This window comes from Carlito syrichta, unplaced genomic scaffold (assembly GCF_000164805.1).
Source record: "Carlito syrichta isolate Samal-C Ts95f unplaced genomic scaffold, Tarsius_syrichta-2.0.1 Scaffold307015, whole genome shotgun sequence".
NCBI lineage: Eukaryota > Metazoa > Chordata > Mammalia > Primates > Tarsiidae > Carlito > Carlito syrichta.
The window spans coordinates 266,758-273,844 of NW_007251111.1; the positions used below are offsets into that span (position 1 = coordinate 266,758).

General features: G+C 44.3%; 1 long non-coding RNA gene across 1 annotated transcript in view; it reads left to right on the forward strand.

The window, feature by feature from the left end:
- Positions 1–1,965: 1,965 nt before the first annotated feature.
- Positions 1,966–7,087, forward strand: part of LOC103266082 — a 29,263-nt gene continuing 24,141 nt past the window's right edge. Inside the window, exon 1 of the long non-coding RNA XR_504679.1 lies at positions 1,966–2,216. This is a non-coding gene — a long non-coding RNA (uncharacterized LOC103266082). The remainder of the gene's footprint in view (positions 2,217–7,087) is intronic.

The window sequence follows — 7,087 nt, forward strand, 5'->3', positions numbered from 1 at the left end:
GGTTTTTTTGTTTTGTTTTGTTTTTGTGGTGGAGTCTCACTCTGTCACCCAGGCTGGAAGGCAGTGGCACACTCCCGGTCACTGCAGCTTCGACCTGCTGGGTTCAGGTGATCTTTCCACCTCAGCCTTCCAAGTAACTGGAACTACTTACAGCCACGCGCCACCAGGTCCAGCTAATTTTTTGATCTCTTGTAGGGATGATGTCTCCCCAAGTTGCTCAGGCTGGTCTCAAACCCGCGGGCTCAGGCAATCCTCTCACCTTGACCTCCCAAAATGCTGGCATTATAGGTGTGAGCCTTTTTTTTTTTTCAATTGGAGTCTCTCTCTGTCACCCAGGCTGGAATGCCTAAAGTTGGGAGTCTTCTCATTCCGAACACCTTTTCATCTAATTCTGTGTATGTCAAGTGTAGTCCTGCTTCTTCCTAAGGCCTGTGTCTGGATCTAGATGAACTTGCCATTCTTTGAAGAAAGACTTAGTCATTGGTGAGATGCACTCTAACCTCCTGCCAGCCTCTCTGCGGCTCTCGGCTCTCCTTGCTCTGTTTTTACTTGTCACTTATCTTACCAGCCTGCACCAGGTCAGTATCTCACCAGTGGCTTCCCTGGTTCTCTGCTGGCATGAGATGATTTGGTCAAAACAGCTTACTAGAAAATAAATTACATGCAATAAAAATGTATTTGACTTAACACATTACTCAAAAATTATTTCTACCTACTGTTTTTTTGTATGTTTGCTCATTTTGGTGGCCAAGGATTTGCTTTACTGCTTCTTTGGGTCTTTGAGGGTTTTTTTGGTATATATGCATATATAAATATATGTTTTTCAAGGAATCATATTGTACAACTGTTTGCTGCATTTTAAAATATTGGCAATGCCTTGATAATAAGGGAAATTTACATTGTTTCTTAATAATTGTCTAAAAATGAATTTAGATTAAAAAGCACAAAAGTTGGAAACATACCTAAAAAAATTATGATAAACTAACAATAATGCTTAAAGACTTTGAGGAAAATAAGCAGCTGAGAATATTCTTTTTTGACCTATTTGTCCTCTAATTTCATTTGTTTTCAACCAAATTAAATTAGACTGAGAAGCTCTATCTACAACGGTCCAGTTCTTATACCCTCACTCTATTCTGTGGTAGATATGGCTTGTTTCCTGTTCCCTGTCTTTGCCAACACCGGGACAGTTTTGGCCCATGCTCTTGGCAACCTAAATCATCACTGTGTAGGATCTTCCCTGGGAAGCATTTCTTCTAGACATGTTCCTACATATTTGCCAAACCTGTTGTTTTTTTCCTTGACCCTGGCTACTAAAATCCTAACCCTTCCCTCTCTCCCTCCCTCCCTCCCTTCCTTCCTTCCTTCCTGCATTCAGTAAAGTATTTTGGGCAGATAGGTGAGGGGGTGGTTCAATAGTAATAAGTTACTGACACCCAAGATTTATGGAATACTTACTGTATGTCAGGCATTGCTCCTAGCACATTACATATATTAACTCCTCACAAGAAAATGCTATACACCAGGAACTATTATAATCCCCATTTTGCAGACAGATACAGATGCAGAAAGGTTAAGTAACTTGCCCAAGGTCACATAATCAGTATTGACTAGAGTCATCAGGTAGTAGTCATAATTTATTTCTCACCAAAAATGCGTGAGTAGGGATTGTTCTTTGTAACTATTAATGTTATAGGAGATTAATCCATAGAATTTGAAGCTATCTTGACTTAGACCCTGTTCTAAGTTCCTTTTGCCCTTGGTAGAGCTAAACAACCATTATGAAGGCACTTGGCTATGAATGCCACCTTGGAAACTAGGGGTACACTGCGGGAAGCCAGGAATGCACTGCTTATCTGAATTTGGGTGTAATTATGAGTCTCTAGGCAGCTAAGCTGGGGGTAGAGATGTTGGGAGGTGCTTTTAAAACATCGTAATTTTAAAGTCACCCATTTCTAGGAAGTTCTGGGTATCCTGGCACCCATATTCCATGCTGTGAAATCATTCAGTGTGAGAACTTGGACCTTATGGCCCTCACCCAACAGCAGCAGCCGACAGTCGGAATGACCACAGCTGTACATCAAGCCTATGGTGACTCAGGAAGGGGATGCATGCAGTGAAGGAAGCCGCTTCGATCACAGTGGCTGACGATGAACCCACCTGCCTGGGGAGCCAGACCTGGTTGTTGTACCTGGACCTTGGTACTGGTGAGCAAGGTGAGGCTTAAAGCACAAAACTCAATCTGTGGTGACCTCTGAGAACCCCCGGTCTGCAGGATGCCCTGCACCATACAGTACCTGTGACACCTGTGCCCGGTGAAGTCCATACCTCCTTCTGAGCTCTGCATATTAATAGAGTAAAGCCTTCCTCCCCACCCATCTTAACCTTTCTCACAAATCATGAGTTCAGACATGACACCTGTTATTGCACACTGGTATGATTATCTTTTTGCAGTCAAGATAAGGCCATGCCCCATGAGTAGGGTGTGAAGGTATTCCTAAATAAGGTAGATATTCTTGGCTGGGCATGGTGGCTCATGCCTATAATCCCAGCACTTTGGGAGGCTGAGGTGAGAGTATTGGCTGAGCTCATGGGTTCAAGACCTGCCTGGGCAACTTGGCAAGACCTCATCTCTACAATAAATCAAAAAATTAGCTGGGCGTGGTGGTGCATACCTGTAGTTCCAGCTCCTTGGAAGACTGAGGCGGAAGGATCGCTTGAGCCCAGCAGATCAAGGCTGCAGTGGCCGTGAGCATGCCACTGCCCTCTAGCCTAGACAATAGAGTGAGATGCCAACTCAAAAAAAAAAGTAGATGTTATCAGTCATTCAAAGAAGAGATCCTCACACAGAAAAACATGGAACAAATAGAAGGTGGCTCTTCTGGATATACCTTTTTAGGGTTTGGACTTAAAGAAGTTAAGAACTGTTGAGAGGCCTCCTTACTGGTAGGGGGAACGGCCTCTGCCATCGAGTTGCCCATTCCTGGAGAGCCAAACTTGAAGGGAGACACTCATGTATGTTTGTTTATCTGCATCAATCTACTTATTTGTGAACTTCAGTCAAGTTTAATCTAAATTAAGGTTTCAAAAAAGCCTTCAAGGACTAGGAGAAAGTTAGCCCAATGTGAGTAAGGAGTGGTGAGCCGTGTAGGAAGAGCCTGAACAGTGGCTCACGCCTGTAATCCTGGCACTTTGGGAGGCTGAGGTGAGAGGATTGTCTGAGCCCGCGGGTTCGAGACCCGCCTGGGAAACTTGGCGAGACCTCATCTCTACAATAAATCAAAAAATTAGCCAGATATGGTGGCACATGCCTGTAATTCCAGCTACTTGGAAGGTTGAGGCGGAAAGATCGCCAGAGCCCAGCAGGTCGAGGCTGTGGTGGCCGTGAGCCCGCCACTGCACTCTAGCCTGGGTGACAGAGTGAGACTCCAACTCAAAAAAAAAAGAGTCCCATACTCTTCCAGGCATCCAAATTCAGATGTTTGCAACGTACTGCACGAAGCACTTACCTGTACAGTACTAACTATGGCTCACATTTACTTGACATTTCTACATGATACATTAGTCATTAATTCAAGAGAAAAATAACATTCTTAATATTCCTAACACTTTATTTGTAATCAGTCTAAGAGGGAGCCAGTCATGACAGAAAATTGTGTGGGGGTTAGAAAGTGAGGAATAGCCGGGCTCGATGGCTCAGCCTGTCATCCCGCGCCTTGGGAGGCAGAGGTCAGTGGATTGCCTGAGCCCGAGGGTTCGAGACCAGACTGGGCAACTTGGCGAGACCTCATCTCTACAACAAATCAAAATGAGCCGGGCGTGGAAGCGCGCGCCTGTAGTTCCAGCTACTCAGAAGGCTGACGCAGAAGGATCGTCAGAGCCCAGCAGGTTGAGGCTGCGGTGGCCGAGAGCGGCCACTGCACTCCAGTCTGGGCGACAGAGTGAGACTCCAACTAAAAAAAAAAAAGAAACAGACACAAAGCAGAGTGCTTCCTCCCCGAGTCATGGTGCCATGGGTGACCTGTGAAAGGTCCCGAGTGGAAAGTTCAGTCTCAGAACAAGGGTCATCATAACAAGATTTGGCCATCCCCTCCTTAAGTGGAGATATCTGTTGTCACCTTTGGCAGATCAGGTTCCAAGCTGAAGAGACCTAGTAGATTTCCTTACAACTTCACAATTTTTCCCTGTCCTGGACCCATGTTTCCATTTTTGTCACCATGGCCACAGTGACTGAAATGGCCCGCTTCATCCTTTGCACTAGACAGTCTTCAGCCCCAGACTCGGTGGCCAAATGGACAAGTTCTTTTCTCTCTAGTGCCTTAGAACTCTTGGTCTCAGATAGAGGCCTTTCATGTTATCCTGCTCTGAGAGAGCCCAGTTTAAAGTCCTACGGATGTACACATACCTCGCACTCTCTGCCACCTCTGATTTAGGAGCAAGAAAGAAACTGGAAAATCTTGTAGTAGAGAAATACCCTTAGTGTGCTACCTACCAGGACAGCTGGTCTACTCAGCTACCCCAAGACCAAAAGTATAGTAATTCACCAAGCTCAGCATATACCTTTCTGCAGCCATTGTTTTTACTCTCATTTTCCACTGTGCGCACACCTCATTACCGTGTCTCGTGTTCAGTGCCCATAGTCAGCAGGAACTAGAATCTGGAGGAGTTTCATGCCTCGTAAAAGGCCAGTAAGAGACATCAATTACAAACAGAGCACACATCAGTGTGGCCGTTCCAAGTAGAGGTCTGGGTATGGCCTTCATCTCAAGCACCTATCAGGCCCAGACAGGCTAAATAATGGGCTTTTGTACCTGTTTCCAATTAAAAGGTTAGTTAATCTCGAGTCTGCTCCATTGTGTGTGTCTCCTTTGTTTCACTAGCCACTTGTCCGACCAACCAGACGAGACCACATTATATATGAAACAGCCCAAGTGTGCCTTAACCGTAGCATGCAGGTACATAATGCAATCTACAGTGGCCACCAAGACGACTTACAGAATCCAGTGGAATAAGAGCTAGGGGCTGGGCGCGGCGGCTCAAGCTTGTAATCCCAGCACTTTGGGAGGCCGACGGGGGAGGATTGCCTGAGTCCAGGGGTTTGAGACCAGCCTGGGCAACTCGGTAAGACCTCATCTCTACAATAAATCAAAAAAATTAGCTGGACCTATAGTTCTAGCTACTTGGAAGGCTGAAGTGGAAGGATCGCCTGAGCCCAACAAGTCAAGGCTGCAGTGGCCGTGAGCTATGCCACTGCACTCCAGCCCAAGTGACAGTGAGACTCTGACTCAAAAAAAAACAAAAAAAGAAGTGTGGACGCCAGTAGTTACTGAGGAATACCCAATCATGACAGCAAGGCCCCTCCCTATGAAGGCCTTTCACCAAGAACCTAGAGTAATCTCACTCCATTCTCCAAAATTTACAAGGGTGTCACTAAATTCTTGAGTTTACTCAAAATTGGGTAATTTTTTGTTTTCACTGTCAGGCACAAAATTGGCCAAATTTTAGGTTATAAATACTATAAAGCTGAGATTTAAACATCGATTTACTTAACTCACAGCCTGTGTTCTTAAATGCTTGACTATTTTTATTCATTTATTTTGTTCAAAATCTTGAGGTTGGCCGGGTGCGGTGGCTCATGCCTATAATCCCAGCACTTTGGGAGACCGAGGTGAGAGGATTGCATGCGCCCACAGGTTCGAGACCAGCCTGGGCAACTTGGCAAGACCTCATCTCTACAATAAATTTTTTAAAAAAATTAACTGGGCCTGTAAAAATTAGCTGGCGCGTGACTGTAGTTCCAGCTACTTGGAAGGCTGAGGCAGAAGGATCAGCTAAGTCCAGTAGGTTGAGTCTGCGGTGGCCGTGAGTGTGCCACTGCACTCCAGCCTGGGTGACAGAATGAGATTCTGACTCAAAAAAAAAAAAAAAAAAAGAAAGAAAAATCTTGAGGTCAGCTGGATGTGGTGGCCCATGCCTGTAATCCCAGCACTTTGGGAGGCTGAGGTAAGAGTATTGCCGGAGCCCAGGGGTTCGAGGCAAGCCTGGGCAACTTGGTGAGACCTCAACTGTGCAATAAATAAAAAAATTAGCCAGGCATGGTGGCGCATGCCAGTAGTTCCAGCTACTTGGAAGGCTGAGGTAGAAGGATCAGCTGAGCCGAGCAGGTCAAGACTGTGGTGGCCGTGAGCGTGTCACTACACTCCAGCCTGGGCAACAGAATGAGACTCTGACTCAAAAAAAAAAAAAAATCTCGAAGTATAGGGAAGAATGGGGATGAGGAGGATAATGAAAATGCAGGGCTGTTTCACAGTCCCAACCCTGGGCCGTCAGCCTTTGTCCATGCTATTTCTTCTTCATAGAGAGCACTTCGTCCTTGTACCTGGGGAGCCGTGTGTGAAGTAGCATGAAGACGGAAGAAGCGAGGCCGGCAGACTAACAAGGGAGCAGTTTTAGTAATTCTATTATATAATTAAAACCTCCTCGTGATTCAATTTAACTTTCCTGCTAAATCATATGAATAAGGTTTCATAATTATAATATTTGCCAACCAGTTTCTTTCTACATAATTCTTGTTACCCTCTAATAAATTGCTTAGGGAGGCCACCTCCAAATCCAGATTGCCTATAAAATGTTTCATTTCCTCTTCTAGGGGTTCATGATTATTTTGGAAAAAGCTTGACTTGCAAATTAAATTCCTTATCTTGCCTCCTCTGGAACAGCTACATCTCTCTTTTTTTTTTTTTTTAACATTACATAGTCATAAACTAATCCATAGAAGGGATTTCTCTAGGTGAATCTGCTGAGGTATTAAGGTCCTCAAGCAAAAATGTATGCAATCTTTGTGCTTTAACATTTGGGCATTCCAAACTCTGAATGTGTTCTCTACTATAAGAATGCAAAAGCCAGATAATTCGGAAATTATATTAGGAGTATTGAATAATCATATTGACATTTTGTAATATAATTTCTGCATTCTCCAAATACAAAACTTTTCCTCAGGTTACCAAACCAAATTCTACTTTTTTTTTTTTTTTTTTAGATTGGAAAATATGTTTATTTAGAAAGTAAATTAGAAGAGAGAGGAGAT